Below are 9,759 nucleotides of genomic sequence, written 5' to 3'. Positions count from 1 at the left end.
GAGATTTGTTGTTGCTCTTTAATCAGCCACTTCAGTGTCTTGCTGAAGAAACTTGCCCCCTCAGGGTTCTCCAGATGATAACCTCTTTCTTTCAGGTCACCACAGAGTTCCTTTTTGTTTCCCTTATTCCAAGTGAAACATTAGACAGTCAGTCTTCTCCTCTTGCATGAACCACAAGGCCTTTGACCAGGCTGTCTTCCAAAAGGCCTTTCTACAAGCTTGCCAGCTGGTCCTGTTCCAGTCCCAGCTGCTTCTGCTGGCTGTAATACTGTACAGTGATCACTGTGTTCCCCCCCCTTCTCTCTCTCTCTCTCTCTCTCTCTCTCTCTCTCTCTCTCTCTCTCTCTCTCTCTCTCTCTCTCTCTCTCTCTAACTCACTCACATACACACACACACACACACACACACACGAACGCAGAGAAAAGCCTGTTTGACTTTCTCTGCTTGTAAAGCCACATGACCCTCTTACAACAACTCCAGTCAATCTGGTGCTCCAGCAAACTCTTCCATCTGTTGCCTTTTCTAAACAACGGTCCATTATTGAAGTCTCTTGAGCACTCTTCAAAGCTCTTGCAAAAGCTGTAAGGCCCTGATATGTCTAGCATGGGGTAGAGCTGTTTTAAAGTGTTTCTATATGACCTACTCTAGCAAACATTTCCAAATTTATCTCCCAAAAACATTTCTATATACTCGGTCACAGGTGGGAGACTCTCGGGGAGCTGATGGGAAAACTCCATGACCTGGGATGCAACACTCCACTGTGTAACTGGATCCTGGATTTCCTCACTCCTAGAATCCAATCAATGAGGATTGGTAAGAATATCTCCTCCACAACCTCCATCGTTATCGGAGCACCACAGGGTTGCATTCTTTGCCCCCTGCTGTACTCACTTTAGCCTATGACCATGGCTCGTTATGACAATAACACCACCTACAAATTTGCCGAAGATACCACAGTAGTGGGTTGTATAAAAAGGGGCGATCAGTCAGCATACAGGAAGGAGACTGAAAACTTGGTCAAATGGTGCAGCAACAACAACCTTGCACTTATTGTCACCAAAACCAAGGAGCTGATTGTTGACTTCAGGAAGGGAAAACCAGAGGGGTACGATCCAGTGATCATTGGGGGATCAGAGATGGAGAAGGTGAGTAAACTTATGTTCTTGGGAGTCACTATCTCAGAGGATCTTTTCTGGATTCTTCATACTAATGGCATCGTGAAAAAAGCACCTCAGCACTTCTACTTCCTCAGGAATTTGCGGAGGTTTGATATGACACCAGAAACCCTGGCAAATTTCTACAGATGTTTGGTGAAAAGTGTGCTGACCAGCTGTATCACATAGTCTGGTGTGGGGACACCAATACCCCTGAGTGTAAAGCCCTGCAAAAGGTAGTGGACATCACTCCCGACCATCGAGAACATCTACAGGGAAAGCTGCTGTCGGAGGGTAGCAGCAATCATCAAAGATTTTCTTTGCCCTCTCTGTATGGCACAGTCAGTTTACATTTCTTTATTTGTTTATATTTGTACAGTTTTGTTTTGCACTACCAATAAGTTATTCTGCTTCACCTGAGGAAAAGGATCTCAGGGTTGTATGTGATGTTATGTACTCTGACAATAAATCTAAATTCTGAAGTAAGCCGCAGAGAAATGCAGAGGATTGGATGGATGGGTTTGGTCTAAAAGTCTGGACAAAATATCCGAGCCATAAGCTTTCCTTCCAAGCATTTATGTGAAAGTACAAAACGCTCTGGATATTTCATAGAATGAGTGCCACAAAGTCTAATCGTCCAGCTGAGAGGTCAGTCAGGGACTCTTTGGTGCTTTCACACTGCAGACTCCAAAGCACTCCATAATTCCAGTCTGGTAGAGACCTTCAAACTCAGAAGCAAGAGTCTGATGTCAACTGAAATCTTTCTTTAAATTAATGTCTCACCAAACTATCTCCACGCCCTCTTCTATCAATTAAACATCTTTCATTTTAGCTTCTTAAAAAATATATGATTTTGAATGTTCAAGCCAACCTGGCGAGACTTAAACACAAATGGTCTTGATTATTTTGGTGAGGCCTCTGGATAGCTAAACCAGAAACACAAGTATTCTCTGTACAGATTACATCCCATGAGTGGGCCAACATGAAAACTCTGAGGTGATAAAGTTTTTATCGACTGTGTCAGAATCAAAGTATCAGTTGCATCCCAGGAGGCTTCATCATACCTTCTGTTTCCACCACACATTATGCAATTAAAATTACTCATGAAAAAAAAAGATCAAAAAGATTTATTTGAAATGCACGCTTTCCGTTTCAATTGGAACTTGGAGCGGGCACCGGGTAGACGGCAAGAGTGGCATCTTTCCATGAAAGCCAGAGATCTACGAACAGCTTCTTCCTGAAGGTTAGGCTTCAGAAGCGACCTGCCATATTGATGAGGGAAGTGATCGCCCTGGAAAGATTTTCGTGATGGAGGATTTCAGTTCTGAGGAGGGGTTGAGAAGGCCACATTTGTTTTCTTTGGACAAGACGAGGCTGGGAGGGGTGGGGGGGGGTGGCTGTGGGCAGAGGGCTACAAAATCCATCTGAAGCATAGAAAGGGCCAATTATGGTTCCCCACCGAAAGGGCATTAGTATCGCTGTGTTTTTTTTAAAATTAGGCATGCAGCCTGGTAACGGGCCCTTCCAGCTCACAAGCCCGTGCCGCCCGGCAGTGTAGGTTGTGGAGGGCCGTGTGTCTTCTCCGTCTGAAACTTGGTGGGAATGGAATTGTGGGGGTTCACGTGACCTCTCCATCTGGAATTTAGGCGGAAGCCGCGTCACCTGCCGATCAAGGTGAGACTCTGCCCCCCCCCCCCCCATTAGTGCACACCTGACCATTGGCCCCTTTAAATCACTCACTGATGACCACTGGCTACTTACTGATCACCTGGGGCGGACTCCCCCTCGAACTGCATTCTAAAAGCACACTCTGTTCTTTGCACGCTGCCTCGGTTGCTTGGTCCTGACTACGAATGCTGCTCTATGCCAGGTCGCTCAACTGTGGACATCATCGGAGGGAGCCATTGGTAAAGTGTGCACTACACTTAGAGCGGGACCGCAGCATTGGCAGTACCTCACATTGAGCTGCACCCTGAGGTACAGGGATGGGGAGTGTATGTTTAAATCCCTGTCTTGTTAGATTGTGTTAGTAAATCATATTGTTTTGTACCTTCCCTGTTACGATATCCCCATGTGTACAATAAAGTTTAATCCCTGTTTGTCAGCCTCTCTGTGAACCCACTGAACCTGACTTAAATCTCACGTAACACGGCCAAATACCCCAATTAACCTACAAACCCCCTTACATTTTGAAAGGTGGGAGGAACCCAAAATGGCCAGTGAAAACCCACGCAGACATGGGGAGAGCCTACAAAGTGCTGACAGAGAGCGCTGGATTCGAACCCAGGTCGCTGATGCTGTCAGTATGTGTGTGTGCTCCGTGGTCCGGAGAAATGCTCTTTCGTCTGGTTGGAAATGAGCAGTCAGACGTTTAGTGACGATCTGAGGAAAAACTTTTTCCACTCAGATAGTGGACGGAGTCCAAAACACCAGACCTGAATTGAATGTTTACACAAAAACTGCTGGAGAAACTCATGAAATCTTGCAGGGTTTTGCAGGCGGCAAAGAAAAGGATGCTTAACCAACGTTTCGGTCTGAGCCCTTTGTCGAGGTATAAGCAAAAAGCAGGCAAGTGTCTGAATTAAATGGTCAGGGGAGAGGCAGGATGAGGAGCACAGGCCCACAGGCAAGAGGTGGATCTGGGCAGGAGGGCGCAAAGATGGGGAGTGGTGGGGGAAGGGATAGCTCTCTGAATGGAGAGGCTAGGGAGCGTTGGGAAGGAGGTGAGGAGTGGGAAGAAAGGAAATGGAAGGATAGGGAAAGGAGAGAGACAGAGGAGGGGTTTGCGGACAGTGGGGAAGTCATTAAACATTAAAACACTACACCACAGCACAGGCCCTTCGGCCCTCCTTGTTATGCTGAACCATATGATGTCAATGCCATCAGATTGGACAGTGTCCAAACAAAATGTTGCGTGTCTTTGCTGCATTAAGAACGCTGTGTGACCTGCTGAATTTCTCCAGCACTTTTAGTGCATCTGAAGGCTGGATGTTGGAAAAGTCACAAGAAGATTGAGATCACATGGACCTAATCATGCCACAACGTGCATTTCTGTGAAGAATGCACCGCGCAAGAGTTACTGGAGAAACTCGGAGGGTCACGCAGCAAAGGGTCACCTACATTTCGGGCCTGAGCCCTTCGTCCGGTGTATACAAGAGCTGAGGGGGAGGGGTGAGGAGGGAAGGAGGAAGGAGCAGGTAGAGGAGGACAGGCCTTCGGGTAAGACGTTAGTACAGGTGGGAGGGTGGAAGAGAGACCAAAGCTGAGGAGTGGCGGGGGGGAGGGGGGTGGGGGGAGGGGGTATCTCTTTCATAGTAGGTGAAGGGTGTGGGGATGAGGAGATAGAGGAAAGGAGAGAGTGCCAAAAGGTTGCTACTAGCTGCGTAAGCTGCTGAGTTTCTGCAGGAAGTGTACACCACACCCGAGGAGACAGCAGTTCTCCAAGCCGCGGTACACAAACATACAGACACTATTCACAATGCATATATAATTTGAAATAAATATACATAGATATTTTGGGATGATTTACTCGGTGACAAGATACTGTTCATCAATCTCACAGCTTGCGGGAAGAAGCCATTTCCCAGCCAGGTCGTCCTGATTTTGATTCTCCTGTACCTCCTTCCTGATGGTAGATACTGGATGGAAAGGGTCCTCAATAATCTTTCTGCCCTGTTTAAGGAATGCTCAAGGTAAAATGCCAGCAAAGGAAAAGGAGGCCCCCAGAGATCTTTTCAGCCATTTTGATGACCCTTTGTACTGACTTCCAGTGCGATGCTTTACACCTATTGTGACAGGACGCACTCCACTGTCTTCCTGTAAAATGTTGTGAAGATGGAAGCCCCTAGCCTTTCCCTCCTCAACCTCCTCAGGCAGAGTAGATGCTGCTATGTCCTTGTAAATAATGAGGAGGTGCTGTGGGTCCAGGATAGGCAGTCCTTTTAATGCACATCAGAGATCTTGGTGCTCCACGATGGAATCATGGAGAGTGGTCGGCCTTCGTCCTCCTGAAGTCCACAATCATCTCCTATGCGCTGTTCATGTGGACACTCACATTATTGTTCACACCATTTTTACGAGCTGCTCAACCTCCTCTCTGTTGCCATTGAGACCAACGACTGTTGCATGAAACAGTTATTCTGTTGGAACTTAATCCAGCAGCGCAGACATGGGTTAGCAGCCCGAACAGGAGCGGGCTGAGCACTTAGACCTGAGGTGCGTCAGCGCTCTGCGTAATGGGGATTGAGACTTTGCTGCCAACCCGGACTGACCGTGGTCAAGAAGACCAGAATCCAGTTGCAGAGAGGGGTGTCGAGTCCCAGCGAGGACACTTTGAGGCATGTACTCATCTTGTTCCATACACCCACCACCCTCTGTAAAAAATAATGGGTGCACCCTTTTAATCTGATTCCGATTTCGGATTTATTGTCAGAGTATGTACTTTTTATATAACACTGAGATTCTTTTTCCTGTGGGCGAGGCAGAATTACCCTTTAATTATAGTCGAAAAAAACTACACAATGTACACATGAAAACAAATAAAGAACTTTGTAATATAGAGAGAATTATAAAAAAAAATCAATGAAGGGTAGCGACCACTCCAGTAGAGCAGGTGTTGTCCTGTCCCCTTACACTCCTGCAGGTACAAAGGCTGCTCCCTGCAGTAGGCTGGTGGTGGACCACCACACTGACCCCCTTCTTTAAAATTGTCCCAGGGTGGGGGCAGTAACAAGGAATCGCACCCACTATGTACATACGATATTTACAGGTCGTGACGTTTCGGCGGCCGCCAGGGACTCCATGACTGTCATAGGACTGGCTCCTGGTCACTGGTCAGAGGGGAAGTGGGGGGGCTGGCAGCAGGGTTGAGTGTGGCTGGTGTGGTGCCGCATGGAGGGGTGGCCAGGGAGGCCAGGGTCAACATATGTGGGTCCTATTGGATGGGTGGGGGGGCAGGTTCATCTCCTAAGACTGAAGCAGGCCCCTGGTGGTCAAGGAGGCCCTGAGTGCCCCATAGCTGCCTGGGGATGGGGATGTATGCCTGGTCAGCGTCGTCCTGGGTTGGTGGGTGGTGTGGTGTGGTGGGTGCTCCTGCTGGTGCCAGGTCCCTGGTTGAGACGGTGTCCTGCCTGCCACTCCCGAACCTAATGTAAGCGTAGTTATGGTTTGCATGAAGGAGGAAAACCTGCTCTACCAGGGTTTTGGCCTTGTGTGTCCGTACATGCATAAGCAGAAGCACCAGTCCCAGGGACTTGAGCCATGCTGGGAGTGACATTCCCGTCATCGACCTCCTGGGGAATGAGAACAGGCGTTTGTGAGGGGTCTCGTTGGTAGCCGTGCACAGCAGTTACCGAATGGCATGGAGCGACTAGGGCAGGGTGTCCTGCCAGAACTCAACGGCCCACCCTTTTGACCTCAGAGCCAGGAAGACTACCTTCCAAACCACCCCATTCTCGCGTTCCACTTGCCCGTTGCCTCTTGGGTTATAGCTTGTCGAGTGACTGGTCGTGATACTCCTCACCATCAGGTACTGACGCAGCTCGTCGCTCATAAAACTAGATCCCCGGTCGCTGTGGATGAAGGCGGGGTAGCCAAACATAGTGAAAATCTGCCTCAAAGCCCTGATGACGGTGGCCATGGAGGTGTCCGGACAAGGGATAGCGAAAGGGAAGTAGACGTTTTGGTTCATGGAAGGCAGGGGCCCTTTGAAGTCCACGCCGAGACGCTCGAAAGGCCGAGTAGCCTTTACAACGTGGGCCGGGGGGGGGAGGGTGGGGCGGAAGTAATGGGGTTTACACTCTGCACAGACCCGACAGGCCTCAGTCATGTCCCTGACATCCTTGATGGTGTATGGCAGATTTCGGGACTTAACAAAATGGTACAACCGGGTGACGACCGAATGGCAGAGGGACTCATGCAATGCCTGCAACCTGTTGTCATGCATAGATGTGCAGGTCCGAGAGTAAGCATCAGGGGAATCGTTAAACTTCCCGGCGCGGTACTGGATGTCGTAGCTGTAGGTTGTCAGCTCGACTCTCCAGTGCAGGATCTTGTCATTTCTGATATTGCTCTTGTGGGTAGAGTTAAACATGAACGCCTCAGCCCGCTGCTCCGTGAGGAGCGTGAATCTCCTGCTGGCTAGATAGTGATGCCAGTGGCGGACGGCTTCCAGAATTGCCTGGGCCTCCTTTTCAATGGCGGAGTGCCCTCGCTTAGAGCCGTGGAGGGTCCTGGAGAAGAAGGCAACAGGTTGCCCCCCTTGGTTGTGGGTAGCCATCTCGGAGGCATCATTCTGCACCTGGAAGGGGGAGTCCTCATCCACAGCCTGCATCGTGGCATCCGCGATGTCTTGCTTGATGCGGGTGAAGGCTGCCTGTGCCTTAAGTGGGAGGGAAAAAGTTGTGGCTTGGGACAGTGGGCTGACCTTGTCCGAGAAGTGAGGGACCCACAGCAAGTATTAAGAGAACAGGCCCAGGCACCTGCGGAGGGCCTTTAGTGTGGGGGGGGGGAGGAGTAACTCCATTAATGAGTGCATCCTTTCTGGATCTGGGCCGACTACTCCATGGGCCACGATGTACCCCAGGATGGTGAGGCGGGTGGTGCTGAACACACACTTCTCCTGGTTGTAAGTGAGGTTCAGCTCCGCAGCCGTATGGAGGAATTTTTCCAGGTTAGCATCATGGTCCTGCTGGTCACGGCCGCAGATAGTGACGTTATCCAGATATGGGAACGTCGCCTTCAGCTTGTGCCAGTCTACCATGCGATCCATCTCCCACTGGAAGACGGAGACCCCGTTCGTGACCCCAAAAGGAACCCGGCAGAACTGGTACAGGCGCCTATCTGCCTCAAATACAGTGTAGGGCTTGTCTTTCAGGTGGATAGGGATTTGGTGATACGCCGACTTCAGGTCAATCGTAGAGAAAACCCAATAGTGGCAATCTCATTGACCATGTCAGCGATCCTCGGCAGGGGGTAGGGATCCAGCTGGGTGTACCGATTAATGGTCTGGCTGTAATCCACGACCATCCTCAGCTTCCTTTCCCCTTTGACCACCAGGACTTTGGCTCTCCAATGGCTGTTACTGGGCTCTATAATGCCTTCCACCAGGAGTCGCCGCACCTCCACCTTGATAAAGTCTCTGTCTGCAGCATCATAGCGCCTACTTTTGGCAGTGATCATCTTGCAGCCTAGCGCAAGATGTGGAAAGAGCGCCATTGGGGTTACGCGCAGTGTAGACAGGCTGCAGGTTGGCCGGGGCTGGTAGGTTGGCGTGCTGTGCAATGTGAGTGGAAGTTGGGGCCCCCCAAAGGCAAAGGTGACACTCTACAGGTGGCACTGGAAATCCAGGCCCAGGAGGAGTGGTGCATAGAGTTTGGGCATGACCAGGAGCCTGAATCCTGTGTAAGTCTCCCCTCCCACCATTATATCGACCGAGCAGCGCCCGAGGGTACCAACAGTTTTATCCTTGGTGCTGAGGGCGATTGAGCAGTTGGTGGGGTGGAACTTTAACCTTAGGGAGTGGGCCATGCTTGGGTGAATGAAGCTCTCGGTGCTGCCACAGACCAACAGACACTTTGTTACCTGCCCATTGACTTGCACGTCCATCTTCGAGCACCCGTGATCATAGCGAGTGTCCCTGGTCAGCGTGGTGGTGGCCAGGACAATCTCAGAGTCGTCGCTATCCAGAGGGATGGGGAGCATCAATAGGGTGGCTTGGTCATTGCCCATGTTGACCACGTCGACATCAGTCATGAGGAGCAGCATGCCGTAGCCGATGGCCTCCGGAGGCGTGGGGAGCATCAGTAGGGCAGCCTGGTCATCGCCCTTGTTGACCACATCATTCTCAACATCGTCCGGGGACCTCCATGTCTGGCGCTGCCTGGCTCAAGATGACGGCGGCACATGGGGAGCCGCTGCATGGCTGCCCTCCTGCCCCAGACATGTCCGCTGCACTGGGGGAAGTAATATCCTCACTGCTGGCGGCAGTGATGTCATTACGTCAGCCGGAAGTGACATCACGCCGTGATCCAGAAGTGACGTCACTGTGGTTCTCAGCGAGGGCAGGTGCAGATTCTCGGGGCACACGCTGCGACGGCTGCTAGCGGGGCCATATGTTGTGCGGTCAAAGTTGGGGAAGGTGGAATACATCATGGGGACAATGGCGCACGCATGTGGGGGATCCGCAGGGAAGGTAGGGGGGTCATAGAGGGCCGCTGAGCTGCCAGCAGGTTTAGAGAGGCATATTTTTGCAAAGTTGCCTTTCTTGCCGCATTGGGAACAATACTGGTTCCAAGCTGGGCAGTTTTGGTGCGATCGTCGAACTGACCTACACCAGGACCCACAGTACTTATAGGGGCGCTGGGCGCCTGCTGCAATGATGTTCTCCTCACCAGCTCGGCCTAGGGCTGCAGCTTCAGTGTGAGAGGGCCATGAGGGAGCCTGGGGGAACCTGGAATCAAAGGTTTCGACATGCAGGGCTGCTGCTTCCAGGGTTTGGACCACTTCCTCAGTCCTGGTTAGGGCATAGATGTTGTCTTCCAGCAGCTTCTGCCAGATGGCCCTCAAGCATAGCCCTCAGATGAAGGAGTCCCGGATCAGCCTCTCG

This window comes from Narcine bancroftii, chromosome 3 (genome assembly GCF_036971445.1).
Source record: "Narcine bancroftii isolate sNarBan1 chromosome 3, sNarBan1.hap1, whole genome shotgun sequence".
NCBI classification, from domain to species: Eukaryota; Metazoa; Chordata; class Chondrichthyes; order Torpediniformes; family Narcinidae; genus Narcine; species Narcine bancroftii.
This window is presented reverse-complemented; position numbering follows the sequence as displayed.